Raw genomic sequence first — 23,063 nt, 5'->3', positions numbered from 1 at the left:
ATCCTAAGTCATTTTCCCTCCGATCACACGTAGATATGCCATGTCAAACATAAAAGTCATTAAATTTCTCTCCCTCTTTAATCGATTAAACGTCTCTCTCTCTCTCTCTCTCTCTCTCTCTCTCTCTCTCTCTCTATGTCAGATGTGTTCTTCGTTTCTTGTTCATTCACATCCACACTTTCCCATTCCATCACCGATCCACAGTCGGAGGACGCCAAGGACAGTGACTAATCCAAAAATTTTGAATCTGAACATGTGTTCTTTGTTTCTTGCCCTCTTCAACATCCCTTTCTTCATCTTCTTCATCCCAAATCCGAATCTGAAACCTGATCCAATACCAGACCTAGATGCATTCAATCGAGATTAGTACTTGTCGTCTTCGTGGTAATCGAATCCAGATTTTTTGAATCTGAACGTGAACAATGCATTATCGTCATCAATTTCTTCCACTAAAAGTCAGTTGTGAACATCCAACGGAATTTGAATGTGGCCACCATCGATTTCGACTCTTTCATTACCGATTAACCCGTCTCTGTCTTTCTTTTCCAATGATTCCAAAGACGGTGAGCTTATGGGACAGATCCAAAAGATTGATTGATTTTCTAGATTGTTTCAATACTCTCTTCTCTTCATCTTCATCTTCTTATGAAGACCAATAGCAACGAAAGAATCTTAGTCGATGGTATAAGGTAAGATAATATATACACCAGTAATGTTTGATTTCCTACCTTTCCCGTCCCCTTTTGTCTAATACAAGAAAAAAAAAATACAAATATAGAACATAGATTTCTGAACATCTAAGAAGAAAACATCTGCGATGGTGGGTTTGATTTTTCTTCAACGAATAAATTATCAAAAATCAAATTTTGCTGCAATCAGAGATCGATTTATGGGTTTGTGGGACAGATCGAGTTCTGGTGTGAGTGAGATCGATTTTCTGGTGGAGTGAAAAAGCAAAATCTATTGCAGCGAGAGATGGATTTATGGGAGGCGGACTATGGTGGCGGTAGAGGATGACTTTTAGGCAATGTTTTAAAACCCGGGTCGACCCGGCGGTTCAACCGGTTGGACCGTGACCCGGGGTAGAAGGCGGGTCAATTGAAACCGGTTTTTTGTAAAAATGCGAACCGGATCGAACAGGCCGGGTTTCCCCTAAACCGTGTTTCGACCGCTTATGTTGAACCGGTTAAACCGGTTTGACCCGTTTCAATAGAGTTTGGATAGTTGGATACAAGTAGCGAACGCCAAAACAACGAGCCGTTTGCGGTTTCTTCAATGTTTTTCAATGTTTAAACTTTGTGGACATTAAATTATTAGTTTTATATGTTTATGTATTATGCATGAAAGTAAAAATATATAGAAATAGAAAAAGACCATAAACCGGGTTGACCCGTGAACCGGTCATCACACCGGGTCAACTAAAAACCCGGGTTTTAAAACATTGCTTTTAGGGAAGAAATTTGGGGTGTTGATGGAGAGTGCTTGGGTAAAACATGATGTGGCTACCAAATAATAAAGACCGTAGATTTAGGGTTAATTACATTTATCTTAATTTTAAAAATAAAAAATAAATTATTATTTATGTGGTTTAAATGATGTGGCTACCAAATAACAAAGACAAATTAATTATTAAATGCCACATCAGTTTTGTGACCTGGTAACCGGTTAAGTTTGACCAAAATGGCTTAATTGATAGGTAAAACATGACTTTACTGGTCTAATGTGCCAAAAAAACCTTTACTGATCAAATTAGACAAACGACATAAGTTTATTGTGCTACAGTGACATTATCCCCAGAATTTATGTTATTTCAGCATTGAGTTTACTATTTGTACTTCATTTTAGACTATGTAAACACCTTATTTCTTTATATACTGGGTTAATTTTTGTTGGTTGATTTGGTATTATTCTAATCATTTGGGCTCAATTCATCAACTAGTTGTACAAACTTCATAAGAACATGTGCCGATTATCGAACCAAAAACCGACATCGGCACCATAATTGGTATAGTCTAACTAGTCTAGTTATCACTTATCAGTTCTCATTATTAGTCTAAACTGGTTCCGGTTCCAAATTGGGTTCAGTCCGGTTTGGCACTAAGCACCATTGGCTATACCAAACTAGTTGTTCATCCTAGTTCCAACTAAGCACAATTGGCTTAGTTCATCTTTATTTGACCAACTACCATTTCTCTAGTGATGTGAATAAATTATTTGTACAAAAGATTAATGACTTATAAGGATAACATATTTTAGCTTTTGTTCATATTTGGTCCCTTATGTTTTTTGTCCATATATTACAATTGAACTTGTTGGACTGTTTACATTACATCCATATGACCGACTAAAACCTACACTAACTGGTCATAAAGACGTAATATGAACAATCCAAACAAGTTAAATGGTAATATGTGGACAAAAAATAACTTAAAAGACCAAACGTGAAGAAAACATAAACTATGTTACATCTACAAGTCATTATCGTTTGACAAATGATATGGAACTCCATGTGCTATTTTCCGGTGGACAAATATGGACAAGGTTTTTTTGATGTTATTTTCAACTTACTAAAAGATTACAATTTGCAAATTATTGATTACTTATTTAATTTATTCTCTGGATTTTATAATATATGAAATTTTATAGAGGAAATGCATTAATTACACAGAATATTCTCTATAATTAATTTATTTCAAAATTTTCAAATTAGAAAAATTCTCTATAACTAATGTATTTTCATATTTAATTATGATAATTTTTTACGTAATTAATGTTTCTTATGTTTACCCTTTGGACACATGTTAAAAAATATTTTTTCTTTATTATATTATCATACTAGTTTATAACCCGTGAGAACCACGATTATAAAATTAATTAAACTTTCATAGTAAAAACTTAAAATTATTAATCAATTATTTCAAATAAATTATTTTAAATAAATTTTTAATTAAGAGATATTTTTTAGTTATATAAAATTATAATCGTTGATTTAAATAAATACATGAAAGCATATCACCTTATAATATATTTTAATTTAATTTAATTTTTTATTCTAATGTTATTAATTTAATGTAACTAGAGTGTGAAATTTAAATTTTAAAATTTGAAATGAAGAATCAATTGTTAATTTAATGTAATTAGAGTGAGAAATTTTAAATAGAGAATTAATAGGTTGACATGTGACATGATAGGTAACATATAATATTAACTAGGTGGGGACTCCCGCGTTGTGGGGGTCGGATCCGGCATTTTTTTCCATTGTTTGTACTTTGTAAATGTCATTTGATCAACTATTTATTTATAGTTTGAGTATTGTTATAGGGCAAGTCAATTTAAAAAACATACACTGTCCTATTTTATTGTTATGGACCCTTTTAAAGTTGCATCTTTATATAAGTTCATAAAAATCATTTATATAAGTTCATAAGAATCATACAGCTTGCTTAACTGCACCTAGTCCAAATACGACCACTGTAGTTCTAGTTTTCATATTTGCAGCTTTCCAGGCAACAGCTACCCCTGAAAAAAAAGTATTTTCATAAACTCAATTTCACAAATGCATGATCTATTATGTTCATTCATTTTATTATCAATCAATATATTAAACATAGTAAAAGGAACATAAAAATTAACAAAAGTTACCTAGGTGATACTACAAATCAACGAAAAATAGCGGTGACAAATTCATCTAAAAAAAAGCTTCATTCTTGACATGTAGATTCATGTAGGTATTCCAGCAAACAGCTGTTGTGCAACAATAAAAAAATAAAAACAAAATTAGAAAATGTAATCTTAGACAACAAAAAAACAAACATAGCATACGTCTGGTATAGAAGTTACCTTAAAGAATGGTGAGGTTGTGAAATCGGAGATTAAATCCGACGGCTGGTGTATCCATGGTTCTTCTTTCCTAAATGAGAATGCACTTGTGGCATTTCACTCGTAAAAATGTAACAAAAAAAATACATATAAACTGAAAGTATGTTGCCATTTGGGTCATTTTACTCATAAAAATGGAAAATGCACCTAATAGCAATGCATTTTAGTTTTTGGAAAAAAAAAATAAAAGAAATTACAAAAAAGAAAAAATGTGTAAATTCAAAGCTCGTTGCTATTTATTGCATTTAGCACCTAAATATGGAAAAACAAAAAAAGACTATGTACTCTGTTTTTTGGTAAAGGAATAAAAACAAAATGCAAAGTATATCGTTATTTACTCAATTTACTACTTAAATATATTCAACATCAATCTGTGTTCAAAACCGTTGAAAAATAAAAAAAAGATTAACTATAAAAACAATATGCAAGAGTTGTGTCATCCAAAATTGTTAAATTTATTTTTTTAAGTATAAAAACATTATGCAAGGGCATTTTCATCTAAAACTGTTAAAATAAAAAAAAATTAACTATAAAATTAGTATGCAGGGGCAATTTGTTCTAAAACTGTTAAAAACAATTTTTTTTAAAGTTTAAAAACAATATGCAGGGGTAGTTTCGTCCAAAAATCTTAAAATCAAAATTTTTAACTATAGAAATAGTATGCAGGGGTAGTTTGGTCCAAAAATGTTAGAATAAAAAATTTGTAATTATAAAAATAGTATGTAGGGGCAGTTTTCAGATACATTTTGGTAAATAGTTTTGTTTTTATAAGACTTGAACCTGGGAAAGAAGAATAACATAATAGTTCTGTAACTACATTTTGATAAATAGTTCTGTAACTATAAAAATAGAAAGGTGTTTACCTATTCAACATAGTTCTCCACATATTCTTCATATTTCATAAGGAGGGAAATTTGGGTAGTTTTTCCAAAAAAAAAAATTGAAAATGAAATGCTATATGATGATAATTTTCAAAAAAGGTGAAGATGAAATGCTAAATTTGAGTAGGTTTTCCAAAATAAAATTAAACTGCAATGCTATATAGTGTAGTTTAAATAAAATATGAGTAGAATGCTATAATAGGGTAAATTTAAAAAACGGTGATACAATTCTATGTTGGTGTATTTTTTTAAATGAAAGTAAGATGCGATGTTTGATAGATTTCTGAAAAAAAATAAAAAAATAAAATAAAATAAAAAAGTGAAAATAGAATGCTATATGAAGGCATTTTTTAGACTACGATGCTATATTGGGTTTTTTTTTTCAAAAAAAGAAAAATCAAAATCTTGGTTTTAAAAAGCGAGATGCGCTCCAATGCGATAAGGGTCCCGAAGTGCGATGCGCGATGCGCAATGCGAATGCACGTGCATCACGTAGATGAGGCGCACAAGTAGTCATTAGTGAAACAGAATGTGTTATGCATGATTACCAGTATACTAAAACACCATAAATATATATATAAATAGTAGTGCATAGTAGCAAATATTGATAACTAAATAACTAATAGTCTAATAGTAATGCAAAATGAAACTAACAGACCCTAAAAGTAGTGCATACTGCATAATAGCAAATATTAATAACTAAATAACTAATAGTCTAACAATAATGCAAAATGAAACTAGTAGACCCTAATATCATTTCCATCATTCATCATCATCATCATAATCATCAACCTCAAGCACCATATCTCCATCCTCATCACCAGACAAGCCAATATTCTCTTCCCTTAACAACTTTTGTGCAGAAAGTGCATGTGAAGTTGTTTCTATCTTAGGGTCTTGGGTATCATATCTTCTTGCCGGATCAATGTTAGATCGAGTATCCATTATAGAAGAGTAGAAATGTAGAATAAAACAGAGGTGAGTGATGAACTAATGAGTGATGATCTAAGAAGATGTCGATCAGATCAGTGATAAAGAAAGAGAGAAGAAAGACAGAAGAAAGGGAGAAGAAGAAGATTCAGTCGCAAGAGAAAAGAGAGAAGAAGAACGTACGCATGGGTATGGGTTAGGAGTATTGTACATGGCTACACGTAATCTCATAATCTAGGGTACATAAAAGTAGGGCCGATTAGTTTAATTAAACAATGCATGGGCTTTTTTAATTGGATTTTATATAAAATTTTCAAATAAATCGGGCCTGTCCAGGATGCATCGGGATGCACAGAAGCGTGATGCGCTTGGATGCACTTGGATGCGCACGCATCACCTCGCAACATGGACTTCGCATCGCAACAGCATACCGAAGCGTTTTTAGCTGCGCCTCGCTGCGATGCGCGCCTGATGTGCGCTTTTTTAAACCAAGATCAAAATGCAACGACTATGCATCGGTAGTCTAGACTTATTAGTGGGAACTTCAAGAAATTGGTGACACAACATTTTTGTGAATTATAGTGCAAACCAGTTCTTACAAATTCCATTTATGACAAAGAACCCAACTAATAGTCATAATATACAATCGCAGTTATACCGGTAACCATTTTGCAATATCAGATTTTGATCTAAGGTTGTTCCTTAATTTTAATAATCGTTGAAGCAGTTGGACTAAAAATCAATACGAAGTCCGATTAAGATCCAATTCAATTAGAAAAATCCTACAGTTGTATCTTTTTGACCTAATCAACAACATAATGACTAAAAGTGTTTAGCCAAAAAAACATGCGTCAATGTATCAAGACAACAATCCGTTATCTATTTGACTACTCTTTATTTCCTCTTAATCGATCTCATCTATTTCTCAATTTCATGCCGTTAATGGGCTTGTAGTTCCGGATTCGATCCAATTCATAAATTGTAAGACAAAAAATACCATAAATACTCTACTAATTTGAACAATTAGCATATATAATTGCAACATAATTATGTTGTTACTCTTTTTCAAAATCCAACATACGAATCTACATATAAAAGAATAACCAATAAAGTGGCAATTTTTGTATAATGATGAGAGGAGGTAATTTTCATGCACCTGTTGATAGGAAAAGGAGGGACTCCACCTCTGATCATGGTTGCAATTGATTGTTACCGTTGTTGAATAGATTTAAATGTAACCAAGAATTTGCCTCTAATCACAACTAATCAAAATAACTCGTAAATTACCTATAATCACAGATAATAAAAATAATCCGTAAATTATCCACCTCTAAGGACATACACTTTTTCAAATAGACGACTTCATAGTGCAGGTCTGAAAAGATAGGAAAAATGTCAAAAATACATTTTTCTTTGTAACAAAATTTCAGTAGGATAATCAAAGGACTGCTGCTGCAGAACACGTTCAATTAAATATGAATTAGATAAAAAAAAACCAACCTGATAACATACCCATCAATCTACTTTAGCCTCAACAAAGCGTTATTGTGATTCGTTTTCTTGTCTCACATGAACTGTATTTAAACTGAACTGAAAAAAAAATACATATAGTAATGTTTTCCAACTTTTACCTTGCCAAAATACCTTTTAACCATTCAAATTGCCTTGTTATTCCTAAAATACCCTTTTGTACCTGCTTATAAGTGGCTTGAAACAAAATCTTTTTTGATCTTGAATTTATTTTTAAGAATATCTGTTTGATGGTGGTATTCATGTTCTTATTGGAATTATTTACCCATGTAATTGTAGCCTAATCTCCATAGGCACTTTAACTCTCGCTCACAGTAACATGAAAAATCCAGTTTATCAAAATGTCTTCAATGGGAATATATCCGATTTCAGATATACTGTAAAAAGGGAAACATAAAACATAAAAAATTACAGTATTTATAAGAAATGGGTAGTTTGAAGGTTATTTATAATATAAAAAAACGAACGATATAGAAAAAAGAGCACCTGAAAGGTTATTAAAATCAAGCCGGGAGAAGGAATTGCATATACATAAATTACATGCATTAAACCTATCAAAAATGAAGCTAGGTGTTAACAACTCCATAGTATTAAAAGAAGTATATATGTCCCTACCTGCTACTGTGAAACTTTGTTTCCTACAGAAAGAATCGAAGATGAAAGCCACATTACTGAAAAAAAATCATCGTCCTCTTCAATATTCATGTATTATAGAGGTTCTCTGAAGGTATTTTTTTAATCCAAAGAATTATCTTTTTAATCTGTATATATGTTGGGTATATTTCAATAGCTTTTGGTATATATAAACAAACAACTGATTATAGTTTTCTACTTTTTAGGGTCCCATCAATTTATAGTTTATTCTCTTATCCTCCCATTTGTACAGGGAATGAAGAGCTTCCTGAAGATTTTATCTTGGTATCAATTTTTTATATGTACGTAGTCACTTTGTTTACCAATTTCACTAATGCCAAGAATTTTGTATTGGTTAATTTATTATAGAACTCATGTTTTTATAGTCTTTACTTTGATGTTTCTACTTCAGTTGCCAACAACTTCACATCTGGAGGCTTGCCAATTTGTTGCAGCAGATCATAAAGCTCAATTTTTATTATTTTTATTTTTTTGAGGTTTTAATAAAGATTTGTTTTTTTAATATGTTGATTTTTAGTTTTCAGGTGTTCCAACTACAATCGAGTACCACAAACTAATTCTTGAAATTGAAGTAGGCAACTTGTATCATGTTTTATTATAATTTATTTTTCTTTCTAAAATCTTGATATTGTAATTATTTTCATTAATAAATTTTTATTTACTGTTTTGTTTCAGGATTTCAAAAATGGTAAAGTTGATAGCATTGTACTTTTAAAATGAAATGAAAGTAAGATGTTCTTATACACATATAAGGATTGTGCCATATCATCATGGTGAAGCAAGTCTTGTGGGCACCATCATCGGCATGGCCTGAATTTGTTTACATCAATGTTTATGCCATATCAGTATTTAACAAATTTATATCTTCCCTATAAATATAGTCTCTATGATTTTTCATTCTAAACCAAATTTCTCTCTAACTAATTATCTTCTAGTTATATAAATTTATATTACTAAATTTGTTTACATCAATGCTTTCAGTTTGAAAATCACCATTATAGTTGAAGATATTACCGGTTCAGTGTCACTTACTTTATATGATTCTGACGTAAAGGAGCTTATAAAAAAAAACGCACAAGAGTTGGTTCATCAGTTTTATGAGGTTATACATATTAACTTCATTTACATATTCTAAGGCAAATTTATTATTCTATATATCTATTTTTATAGACGTGCTTTTTTTAGGATGGTAATAACGAAATTTATCTATCTGCTCTGAATATACTATTGGAAAAAAAGATGGCGTTCAAAATTCAAATTAAACATGGCAATTTGAAGAACAAAACAGAAGGTTATACTATCTCAAGGATCACGTCTAACAATACAATAATTGAAGAATTGGAACAAAAATTGAAAATGGATTGGGTAAAATTCTTTACCGTCAATACTACAAACAATATACTTATTATCAATTCAATTCGTATGTCATGAAAAATTAAATTTTAAGTTTCTCTAATATTATTATTTTATTATTTCTTTCTTTTGAAGTTATCGTTATTGACTTCTGAACTAATTATTGAAATTCTTTCACGAACATCATTACAAACATTTGCTACTATACGTTGTACAAATAAATATTATAGAAATCTAACATACAACAACTATGTTCTTTATAACTACGACCGTAGAAATAATGTGGTTTGTGGAATTATCGTTCAACAAAAAAACATGGAGAAATATAGAACGTCAGTTTGTTCCGTCTTCTGCTAGCAACAATCTCGACATTGATTGGCTACCACATACTTGTACTATTTTAGCATCATCATTGTGTGGACTCCTTCTTGCTGAATCCTATGATCCAAATGAATACGTTTCAAAGATTTTATTTGTTATCAAACCAACCAGTACAGATGCCAAATGGATACTTTTTTCGACCTCTGAATACACTGCGGAAAAGTTTGCTTTGGTAGTTATCCGTTCGAATCCGTTACATTTCAAGGTCATTCGATTGTCATACACAAAGCCATCGTAAGAGTTTAAATGTAGTATATTTTATGTTATTAATTTACTTTATTATTTACTTATAACTTATTTTATTTGTAGTGATATGCCTAAGGAAAAAATTGACTAAGATTACTACAACATAGAATTGTTTTCATCTATTACATGGAAATGGAGGGAGTTTGAAAACAATTACCATCATATGTTTATCCTGTTTCTGATGAGGCAGTTACAAGTGGCGGTGTCGTATACTTCTTATTATCTAATGATACCATATTGCGATTTGATATTTATTCAGAAGAACATATACTCATAGTTGCACATTTTACTATTAATGACTTCAAACCGTATGCATCAAGACTGATCAAGTTTCATGGAAAATTGGGATATTTCTCTGTAAGTGGAGAACATTTGTGGGATATTTGGGTTTTCATTCACAATCAGTTGGTTAAAGTAGATGTTAGTACTTACAATGAAGGTGCACATGAATGGTGCGATTATAGAAACAATACCCTATATTTCTTTAAAGGAAATACGATTGAGTATGTGGTTCCGGGCACTTCCGGCACATCCTTCTTAACAAGTTTTTTCAATCCGTTCTGATTTTGATACAGTAATTATGCCAAGTAGATATTAGTGATTATATATATATATATATATATATTAATTTGCATTCGAACATATTTGTTTTTTTTTTTGTAATTGAGTATTTTAATATTTTATATTACTCTATGATTCATTAGTTTTTTTATTTATTCTTTTAATTGTTATGAGGTTAAAATAGCTATTGTAATGTATGTTAATGAATGTTAAATAGCTATGGTAATGTACTTTTAATTGTAATGTATGTTTACAATTCTATGTTTTTTTATATGCTTCCCCGCGTCATAATCTAGTATATATATCATATCATATCATATCATACTATATTATAAAGGAAACATTTTTCCTTTAACATTATTCATTTGAAACTCCCATGCATTTTTCCTTTCACCACATTTATTTGAAACTCCCATGACTTTTCAATTTCTTTCTAATAATAATTATTAAAAGTTGGTTAATAAGGTTAAATAAATATCAAAACTAAAGTGTAATCATATATAAACTAAATTTAAATATTAAAATAATATCTTTACTTCTATTTTTAAAGTTATGTTTTTTTAACTTTTAACATATTATACTTAATTTATTAGTTTTAATATATTGTTGGTTGTAAACCATTATCATTTTAAAGATACAATTTTGGAACAATTTTTATAAATGCTTAAATTATTAATTTAAATATAACATTATATGGTTAACTTAAATATAAATTTTAGTCTAACTTAAACAACACAAAAAATATTTTGTAAATAGTTAAAAGTGATAATTGTAGTGTCTTTCTAATAATGATTATAAGTTGGTTAATAAGGTTAAATAAATATCAAACCTAAAGTGTAATCATAAATAAACTAAATTTCAATTTTAAAATAATATATTTACTTCTACTTATAAAGTTATGTCTTTAACTTTTAACATATTATACTTAATTTATTAGAGTTAAAATGTTGTTGTATGTAAACCATTATCCGTTTAAAGCTACAATTTTTGAACAATTTGGACAAAATACTTAAATTGTTAAAACTGATAAAAGTGTAGTGATAAATGCAAAAACTAAATTATAATATTAATTTAACTAAAATATTTCCTAAAGATATTTTTATAATCGTTAAAAATTTTCAAATAAATAGCTTAAAATAACTTACAATAACAATAGTTAAAAATAACTCTATATAAATAATTATATTGTTAAATTTAAAATCAAAAAACGATGTTTGATGTTTTAAATAATTATAATGAAAGAAATTAAAACATTAAGCAAATAAATTTTAAAAAAATTAATTAACAACAACAACAACTATAAATAACATTAAACCATATATTATATTTAATTTTATTCATGTGTAACTCGTGAGTATAAGTCATTCAAACGATTGAGATTATACACTTATAATAGATGTATATATTGTCATATAATTCAAAATAATCAATATATCATATCAATTTAATATACGAATTATTATATCAAATTTAACAACAACGTTATTGTTATATTTAAAAAAACAAATATTTGTAAAAACTTCAACTATATAAGTGTTTCTGCGCAACGCGCGGGTATTCGCCTAATATATATATATATATATATATATATATATATATATATATATATATATATATATATATATATATATATATATAGAGAGAGAGAGAGAGAGAGAGAGAGAGAGAGACTTCATATATTTAATAATAATAATAAAATATTAATAAGAAATAATGAAAAATAAAAAATAAATATATAAATGGTATAAATGTCATTTTAATTTTCGAATGAGATAATGCCTTCTTACAAGTTTAGAAACCAAATGATGATTTATGAAGTTTATAAAGCTAAAGACTATATATGCTAATGCTAGATTTCTGGACAACACATAAATAAATGTTCTTTTTATTATATAATAATGTTCACACTCAAACTAAAATTAATGAATTTAAAAGGTCAAACATGATAGAATTCATTATAAAAATTTTAACTAATGACCGGATTTGATTATGTTACCAAAAAACACTAATCCTCCTTAATAAATGAAGGTTTTTTTTTCCACATGTCATTTTCTCCTTCATTTGGACACATGTCATTTTCTAGATTTTTTGAATTTTTTATTTTCTACTTGTCATTTTATTGTAATTGTCATTTTATTAAATTAAAATTTCACATTTAATATGTAAGGTAATATATATAAGTTATTTATTAGAAATGATTTATATATGTAATGTATTCAATGTATTAAAGTCTCATTAATTTAATAATTTAAATTTTTTCTTATTTTTCTTATAAATTCAAACTCCTCAAATTGTTAAAATTTCATATTTAATTTTTTTTTAAAATAAACTCATGTAATACATGGGTCTCACACCTAGTATAATAATAATCATCAGTTCATCACTAAACTTTGGGTACAAAAGGACACGTTAACAGATTCATGCAATCCACCATAATCGCCGAATCGCGTTTGTGATACTATTAATTAATTCACTAAATCTAGCCAATAAATATGTGTATAAATATAAATGTCCTTCGCTTGAACATCATATTCACTTCAAGCAAAAAAAACATTAACATGGTCAAGCTCATGAGAACATATGCCATTATCTTGTGCTTAACTTTTCTAACATTGCTTGTTGGTCATGAGGGTAAGTTTTCTATTCTTTATCTTTTCATCATATCCGTGGAAAACATATTAGCCATGTACATCTATATATACATGGATAGATAGACAAACATATACATGCTCATAACGTCTAAAGTTTGGTTGAATTTCTTCCATTATCTCTTATGACACATAGAACGACCAAAATGAATGATTATACATATATATCAACATGAATGCAGGCACAAGAGTTGCAAGCAAAGATGAAGAAGAAAAAAATAGGGTGGAGTATTTGCAACGCTTATCGCGCATTTCCAGGATTGAAGTGGTGTTGTTGCGATGACCAAATATCATGCTTTTCTACTAAAGAATCGTGTGTTCAATTTTGTGCGGAGAGACGTCGGGTGTGTGATGAATCGAAACTATCATGATAATCAATACTTTGATTTTAGATTTTAATCCACTCGATCAAGTAGGATATTGTTCACTTGTTTTTGTTTCCTTTTGAATTATGATAAATACAATTTTGATTTTCTTAGGAATTTGCATATTAAAATCTATAGCATTAAATACCAAGTAAATCTAAACGTGTATTCATTTTTGTATGACCAATAGGATGAGTTATAAAACCGGAAAACCGGACTAGAACCGGTATAACCGGAAAATACTTAAACGGTCCGGGTATTGGGTTTTAAATTACTCTTATTCGGGTGCCGAATATTTCGGGTATGGGTCCAACGGGTCCGGTTAATCTGGGTTTTTGAACCGGTTTTGTTTAAAAAACCGGAACCGGGTTTAATGCATCGGGTCCGGGTTTAGTGGGCCAAAGAACCGGATTAGGTTTAATGTGGAACCGGGTATAGGAAACGTGTTTATTGTAGAACCGAAATACGACCGGTTTCTTTTCCCGTGTTCATGTACTTGGGCGACGACGAATCGATGATCTACTTCTCTGTGATCGGTGACTTGTTTTTTTTAAGCTTTCTCTATGGACGATCGACGACAATTGAGGGCAATCAACAAAAATATTCTCATCTTGTGCTTCAAATCCATCTCAATTGAACTTCAAAATAGTCAAATACATAAATTAAATTGGAGAAGGGAGTTGACGTACCGTACATACTACATACTCTCAAGTTGAAGACAATTATGGCAAAGTAAAGATGAATGACCATTAGTAATTAATTCACGTTGATATAACAAACTTTGATATTATAATTAAAGAAACTAGCTTGGGTGAGTTAAAGAACTGTCGCTTTATCTGAGAGTCTCAGGTCTTAAATTGATATAACCAACTTTGACATTGCAATTAATTCACGTTACTTTTTTTAAAAAAATCAACGTGGTCAATAACGTAAATGTAACTTTTGTTTATTAATTTTTTTATAATGGTTGAAAGATTATGCGATTGAGGTAATTACAAAAAAAAAATCCGGGTTTTCCGGTTCTAAACCAAATTTATCCGGTTTCATCTTACCCACTTTTCTGTTTCCGGGTTTTTCGGTTCTAGACTCACTTTACCCGTACCGTACCCGGAACCGGTTCCTATAATCCGGCCCGGTTTCTGGTTCTAAGAAATCTCGTTAAACGGTTCCGGGTTTTCCGAGTCCGGGTCCCTTCGGTCCGGATTTGGACCCACTTTCATCCCTAATGACCAACGAGGAAATCAATGAAAACATTGAAGCAATTTTCTCGGTTATAAATATCTGAGTTGTGGTTACTTCAAGCCGGCCCAATAGGGCGGGCGGCGACCGTCCCAGGTCTCATTATGATTTTGGGCCCCAAAATTAATTCTATTTCATTTGGTAGAGAAATTATAATCCAGTTAGTAGCTCAGGTGGTTGTAGGTTTTGTCCAGCACTTTATTGAATTGGAATTCAAATTACAAAAAGGCCCCTATATTCTTTTTTTTATTCACAAATCATCCAAATTATAAAAATTATCATTTACAATTTTTTGTTTTTTAACACACCATCCAAACATTTATTTCATTTGATATTTTAGTGCTTTTATGCTTAATTACCATGTATAATGTTTTCTGTTTATTTATGGGAATTTCCCGTTCTTTTGATATATAATAACTAATTTTTATAGATTTGTAGACAAAAATCATATTGATCTATCAGTTAGACGGTACATTTTTAAGTTTAATTTTTATTTTACAATTTTCACCAACATAAGATTTTTTTTACAAACATACATTTTTGTTTTTTTATTCCAAATACCAATCCAACGACGGGTTTTCAGAATGGTTTGATTGTTCAATTGTTCGGTTTTTTAATTTTGTTTTGTCATTGGTTTAACTGTCATCTTTTAAACACCCTCCAATTTTTTTCGGTTGTATTATCGTTTGCGATTGCTAAATTTTGAAGGACCTCATTTTTTATTATTGCACTGGCCCCAAATCGACTTGGACCGGCCCTGCGGCGTAACTTGATAAAACATTTGAAAGATATTATAACTTATTGATCCATGTTCAAACTCTTGGTATTACTTAAAGCCATAGATGTTCGCCTCCACTGACTCCAGTACAAAGCCATAGCCTTATGTTTTGTTGCAAGGATTAGTCGTTGCACAATAAATTGCTTAAATGGAAAATCTAAAAAGCCTCCAACAGAGTATAAAACTTTAAATATGGTGAATAAACTTTAAATGGAAAAAAACTTATACAAATGTTACTATAGTATGGAGAAATTAGCACTATTAGTCCAAGTTTTTATTTTCTTGCAACTTTGGTCCATGCCAGGGACAGATCTAATGATCTGTGGAAATTCTCAAAAGAGGTTTAATGAAATTAGATCAGAAAAACCTAACGCCCAAATCAAAAGCAAAATTGCAATGTTTTGTAAAACAATAATACTTATTATTGATTGTCAAGAAGGGTAGACATAAATAACTATTAATTGAAAGTAAATATAAATCTAGTGCATAAATCGTGGAAACAAAGCTTGAAGGTCTCATGTTATGGCTAAAATCAAATGTTTTAGTAGGGTTAGCTCACTGGCAGATGCTGAGTGGCAGTGTTACTATTCATGAATTTCATAATTGTTAGGTTATAATTTATATAATTACTAACTTGGGCTAAGGGTTGATAATGGGCAGAATCAAATATATTTCTACATGGTTATATATTTAGTATGTTCGTGGACTATGGTTAAATACAATTATTATTATTAGTAATAGTGGCTCTTAAATAACTGTTGATAGTATTTCATCTAGGGGTGCAAACGAATCGAGCCTGGTCAGGCTCGGTTCGGGATCGTTTAAGTTATACGAGGCTTGAGCTCAAGCTCGACTCGATTCGAGCTTCTTGTACTGAGATCGGCTTGAGCTCGTAAATAATTAACAAGCTCGACTCAGGCTTGGGCTCAACTCGTTTTTTGACTGACGTACCTAAATAAGCTTAAGTTCGGTTCGAACTCGTTAATAAGCTCGTTTACTAATACCCTAAATCCCTAATCCCCAAATATGTTTTTATTTTAATATATAATAATAATAACAAATTATATTATATAAATGCTCGTTTAGGCTCGCGAGCCTAATCAAGCTTAGTAACATAGGCTCGAGCTCGTTTAATAAACGAGCTTAATATTAAGCTCGGTCTCGGACTCGTTTAAAATCAGTTTCGAGTTGAAATTTTAATGATCTGATCCCGAGTAACTTCACTCGTTTGCACCCCTAATTTCATCTGTCCGATTTCTTCATTCGTCCTGCTTCACGCATCCATCCAAGCATGATGTCTCCTTCCTACGTTCTTTAACCTCCATCGATCAAGATCAATGTCAAACTTCTAACCTCCTAGAGAGTTGAATCCATTGAGGGAATTGAATCAGTTATATGCCTTCAACCTCTCCATTACGTCTTCAACCCCCCACTTCTCCATAATCCCTAAACATCAGCTACCTCTATGTAACTTGTATGTAATTGTTTTGCATATATAAGAGGTCGATTTCAATGTAATCCTCCCATCAATTGGTTGAAATCTGTCTATCGTTTGAACAATAATGGAGTAAAAATTCGCTGACAATGCTTTTCCATTTGAAGAAATGGCACCCAAGGTAAATTTCTTGAACATAAATATGGTTTTTGATTCCCGTCTTTGGAGATTTATACTTTTTTTACTTCTGAATTGTAGATTAAAAATTGATTTAATCGTTTGGGTTGATTATATTGTAGAATGTAACTATCATTTAATTTGGGAATTTGCTATGTTTTTTTTTATATTTGATTTCAATTTCTAATCGCTTGCAGAATGAAGACCTCTGAAGTTGTTCATGAAAATGAGAAGCTTGAAACAATAGCAGCGAAATCCACATCTGATTCTGAAAGCGACACTACAAAGATAATTGACTTTTCTCTTCACTTCAATCCTTATAAATCCATTATGGAAAGGGTTATTTTGGAGGAGGTAAAAATTGCTTGGCTTTTCATCAATGGTTAATAGTTTATGATGATTTATTTATTGTTTTAGGTTTCTGCAATCGCTAAAGAAGATGAAGAATTCAAAAGGAAAAAAAAGGATTTTAGCTCTAACACAGTGGAAGTGGGATGAAGTTGTGGACATTTGTTCATATGATGATGGGAAATATGATGTTCCCATGATACAAGCAAAAAAAAAAGTCAGGGTTTGCATTCACAATCAAAATCGTCCCATTAAACTCCTTGATGAGTTGGACATGGAGGATTAATGGTTCTATAAGTTGCTTTAATATGTTTCTCTTAAGTTTGTTGAGTTTAGCATGTTTTCATTTAAGTATTATGTTTTGTTGTTCTCAATCTACTTTAGCAACTTTATGAATTATAATATAAGTTTGTTTTTATTAATGTTTTGTGTTTTTTGTGGGAAGTATGAAGTTATTTGTCAAATCATAGTGGTTTTTGCTAGTATTGTTACTATTTCAGACTTCTTTAGCTGTATTTGCTTATTATGGTGTTGAAGAAAAGTTGTGTTCTAAGTTATGAGGCAATGATGCATGAATATATTAATTCTAAGTTATTTATTAATAGTAAATAAGTTTCTTTCTTCCTCCTGTTTTGATCCCTCTTTTCATTGTATCTATTTGCAGGACCCAAGATGGGTAAAAAGGTTGTTCTAAACATTGTCATATATAGTAACCATTGAGAGAGAAAGAACAACAATACATTATGCAATAAGTAAATCATTATGGCTGCTTTTTTTTAAATCATTCACGATTTATATCCATTTTAATATATTCTAATTATGAACACAATAATTCTATTTGTTAGGAGGGTCATGCTATAAAAGTGATTGATATGGTAAACGAATATATGGGTGAATGGTAGCGGACATCGGAGGTATAACATGTTTCTTTAATCACATACCTAATCTGAAAATGCCCAATACTTATTGGTAATGGATTGGAAATACTTCAATTGAACTAAATTTAAGTTACTCAATTATGTAATTTTCACTTTAAACTACAATTTTAATGGCAAAAATTATGTAATTGATATATGTTTTGTTTTCCCAACTATAGTTTCTTTAATTTATGACTTTGTACATGTTTATTTATGCTTACATTTATGTCAATATATATATATATATATATATATATATATATATATATATATATATATATATATATATATATATATCATTGATGTGCTATTTCCAAGCAGGTCCATTGGCATTAAAATAGCTTACATTTTAATTTTCTTTTGAAGTATTATTCCTAAATGAACTTTAGGAATTCACATATGATGTATCCTTATTTAATTGGCTTTTATACATGTATATTTGCATTAATGATCCTTAATGTCTCCCATTAGATATGGTTACCATGTTTTCCACATTCATAAATTTTACTTTTAGTTATTTTAATTATAACATTGTGCTTTTCCAAAGCTACAAATTAAGGCATTATACTTTTGAAATGCATGGGATTGTTGAATTACAATGATTATTTTAATTGGTTAGTTTTTTTCTACTTTGAATAAGGGTAGAATTGGTAAAAACCAGGCGGTGCAAAGGAGTTGAAGTTTAGATTTAAGGGACCAGTTAGAATGCATGCCAAAGTTATTAATATCACAGACAACAACTCTCCTTCTGTTTAAGGTACATCAACTTTTCATTTTGGTTTTTGATCTACTACAAATTTATCTAATTATTTGTAATGAAAGAGCAACAAATACATGGGACTTATTTGGACATTTTTTTCCCTTACTTTTATAGGGTTGTTTTTTTTTAGTTTTACCTATTTACGTACTTCATTTTGAACGCATGTTGCTATTTTGAGAATTTAATTAAAGTATGTTGTTCATGTACCCTACACAGATATAACATTGTACTTATGAAAATCATTATACACAAGAAAAATTAGGTAGTGCCAAAGCATTCACCAACATCATTTACCTAGCCAAAAAGGACTAGGGGTATATGGTGGTTGTCGAGGCCAATAAAATAAATACCATTAATATTGCACACAAAATAAAGTATAATGGTAAAGGGATCGTATCCACGGAGATTAGTTCAATTTGTTATTTCTATGAAAATTTTGTTATACAAATACTTGTGAAACTAAAATAAAATACAAATGGGTTTTTTTTTGGTCTTTTGAAGTATTTCAAAGAAAACTAGAGTTAAACTAAGATTTAAAAAACACAATTAAACAAAATCAAGAATTTGATGTAAAATGACTAAGAGAATGATGGTTGACTTAAGGTTTCCTCACTTGAAAAGTTGGTAAATATATCATTAGAATCCAAAGTGCAATACTTTATTTAAATCTCTAATTTGGCTATAGTAATCCAAGAATGTTGAGATTACCTAGACTTTTCTTAGTTATTAAAATAGCTAGAGAAGCTCATAACATATTTCCATAGTTAAAGTCACAATTTCCATTAAAAATGTAATTAGTGAAAGTTAACTAGCATTAAAAACCAAAAAGACACCAAATACTAGAGGAGTCAAATGCTTTCACTACCATGTTGGAGAAAATGTTTTTGTGATTATGTTAAGTGAAAACTAATACAAGAATCACTTGTTGCTTGCTAATTTGAGGATCCATTACTTAATCAAGAAATTAGCCAACTAATCACTACAAATACATTTAAACTCATGAAAAAAAACATACAAGTAGCAAGAAGATGTTAAAATATAAAACATTCACATAAAGATTCAAGAACAAGTTCATGGAGTTCTTCAACATTCAACTAAACATACAAGTGATTTCACCAAAGTCAGCCAAGATTAGTTTAGCCTAACATGGCTAAACTCAAGAAAACAAAATAAAAGTAAAATGTACACAACATGTAGCATGATTTTTGAGATAAAAGATGATGTTCTTGATGTTCTTCAAGTTCTCAGAGACCTCCAAAAACTCCATAGAATCCTCTAATTTTCAGATGTGAAGAAATTCCAAAAATATGCACACCAACCTTCCTCATATAGCACAAAATACAGAATTCTGAAATTGCCTCTGTAGGTCTGTGCGTGGCTAGTGCATCCGTGCGTGGGCGGTACTTGAAATTGGCTCTTTTGTGATTTGGTCCTCCAATGACTTAACCCATTGGCCCAAATTGCTTCCCATCAGCTAGTAGCCCAATATTCTTCATGTCTTCTTCAATTTTGGCTTAATTTACCCTCTCCAAATCATTCGCAACTCGTGAACTCGATCGATCAATTATGCTCACACGTTCAAATATTCACCATTTTCTTCTAAATTCAAAATCCATATTCTTCGAGCCTTCAAATATCAATATGCCCATGATTTGTATCAACTCCACAAGTCTTCTAGCCCAATATTATTTATCATCCTCCTAGTCCATTTTCTTTTCACACTTCCCGAACAGTCCCACTCCGCTAGCATTCTTGAAATCTACAATTATGCTCACAAAACTAGAAAGTACCCAAAATAGTCATAAAATAACAAAAAGGAAAATATGCATGGATATTAGCTAAGTTATAAATGAAATATGCTAAAATAAACTATAAAAAGAAGAAAATAAAATGAAATTATCAGATCACCCCAAGCTTGAACCTCACTTGTCATCAAGTAAGACAAGACTAAAATGAACTCGAGATGAACTAACCTAAAAAGAAAAAGAATGAACATCTTAGGTAGAAATTCACGACAACACCCTTAAAATAAAAACTTATACTCCATTTTTAGAAATAAGAATCACTTTAAGGGACGAGCCTTTGTTTCACTTCTAGCAAGGGATACATGTTGAATGAGATACAAAGCAACCGTGCATACTTCACTAATATAGTTCATGTGACATTAATTCATGGTTCGACCTAGCCCACTCTCCATAAGAAAGTGTTCCTCTATTAGAATATTCCTTATTCCCTACAACTTTCACCCCACGCCAAGAAATAAAACCTAGAAAAATAACTCGGGCAAAAAATGGTTAGGAAAGCTATGTACAAAGGCTGGCAAAACTATAATCATCTAAAAGTGTAAGTGCTCCTACCAAAATGAGGTCCATGTAGAGTGAAGACCCAAGTACGTGATGAGTAATGGGCGCAATTGTAGTTGCCAACTAAAGATGAATGAAATCTATACTAGAAATACATCAAAATAGAAATGAACTACATAAGATAGAATCCGAAATAATCTAAACATCTAATGAACGAAAAAGGGATACAACTCCTTGTCCCGTCCTTTTTTTTCAACAAAACCCCAAGATATAAAGACATGAAATGTTTCCATAAAATCTTTTAATCATATAATGAGAAAAATACCAAAAACTTCTAATTATATTCACATTTTATGATTGCGATAATATCCGAACCTTCTAAATAATTCTAAAGACTTTTAATAACCAAAACCAATAAAAATAAAACTTCAACTTGTCAAATGTTCAAAACTTGACTTTTCTAACATAAAAAGAACATATGACTCTTCACATAATACATAACAAAAATGTGGCTTTTATCAAGAATTGGTACAAAACTTTCCGAACGACGTTTTAAACAAAAAAACATTTGATTTATGAGATGCCAAATAACTACAAAAGGAACACTACTAAAAAGGGGTAGTTTTGATTTGTTTTTTTTTATAATAAATTTTTACAATTTTTAATTTTAATTTTTTTAGGATCACTTTTTCGGTTTACCAAGGAGTTTCACAAAGATTACATCAAATAAAAGTACAAAACAAAACTATATACAAACTATAAGTGATATTTAATTCCAACCCAAATAAGAAGCTAAATAACTAGATCGAGCAAAGTTAAATGAGAAAGCTAAACATAACTAAGCGAAAGTTAAATTGAGATCAAATGGGAAAATGTGTCTATATCATAAGGTGATGTGATATGATATAAGCATAGCAGATAGACACAAGGATCACAAAATAGCAAAATCTAGTTCTTATTCATTTTTTTGGGGTGTAATTTTGGTTTGTAAGGAACATGCAAGCGAGAACTTGTCGGCTTGAGGCTAAGTTGTTGCTTTAGTTATGCCACACTTTCCATAAGTTGATTCATCAACATAACTACTTTTCACTCTTTCCCCACATATATATAAAAGAAGATGTGACAACTGAAAGTCCTTATGAGATATCTATTATTTTGTGAGTTTCAAAAAGAATTGTAATTAAGGTGTGTCGAGTCTTTCAAATAAAAATGTCGGGGATGAGAAGAAAGAGATAAAAAAAATGCATGAAAATGAACCTAAGTTAAATGTTATGCTAAAATAAAAGGTGGAAAAGAAGAAAATAAAATATTTTGGAGTTACATAAAAAATGAATGCAAATTATTTAGAGAATAATATGTTATGCAACCAAACTAAAAATGCATGAAAAAATTATAAGTAAAAGGGACTACCTCGCCCCAAGATTAAGAACAAACATTGTCCTCAATGCTTAAGGTAAGGGAATAAATGACCTATTTTGGAGGATCTGATGGCAGGAAATGTACATGGTGGTAGTGGAAGTTCTACACGCCCTAGACTTGACGGGAATTGGAGGGAATGTACTGCTCTAGCCTGTCGACCCTGGTTGTAACATCCTGAATGGCGTGGGTGTTATCTTGAGTCTGAGTGTCTATGTGCTGGATAGTGGAGAACATCGTGGCAAACTGGTCAAAGAATGTA

General features: G+C 30.4%; 1 long non-coding RNA gene across 1 annotated transcript; it reads left to right on the top strand.

Annotated features, from left to right (window-relative positions):
* On the top strand, window positions 1–1,439 carry LOC122196911 (uncharacterized). Its single transcript, XR_006189412.2, has 2 exons — window positions 1–689; window positions 907–1,439. It is a non-coding gene; the product is annotated as an uncharacterized LOC122196911 (long non-coding RNA).
* Window positions 1,440–23,063: the final 21,624 nt, after the last annotated feature.

The sequence above is a fragment of the Lactuca sativa genome, chromosome 3 (assembly GCF_002870075.4).
Source record: "Lactuca sativa cultivar Salinas chromosome 3, Lsat_Salinas_v11, whole genome shotgun sequence".
Taxonomy (NCBI): Eukaryota; Viridiplantae; Streptophyta; class Magnoliopsida; order Asterales; family Asteraceae; genus Lactuca; species Lactuca sativa.
Note: the sequence above shows the minus strand (reverse complement) of the source record. Positions and strands in the feature narration are given on the sequence as shown.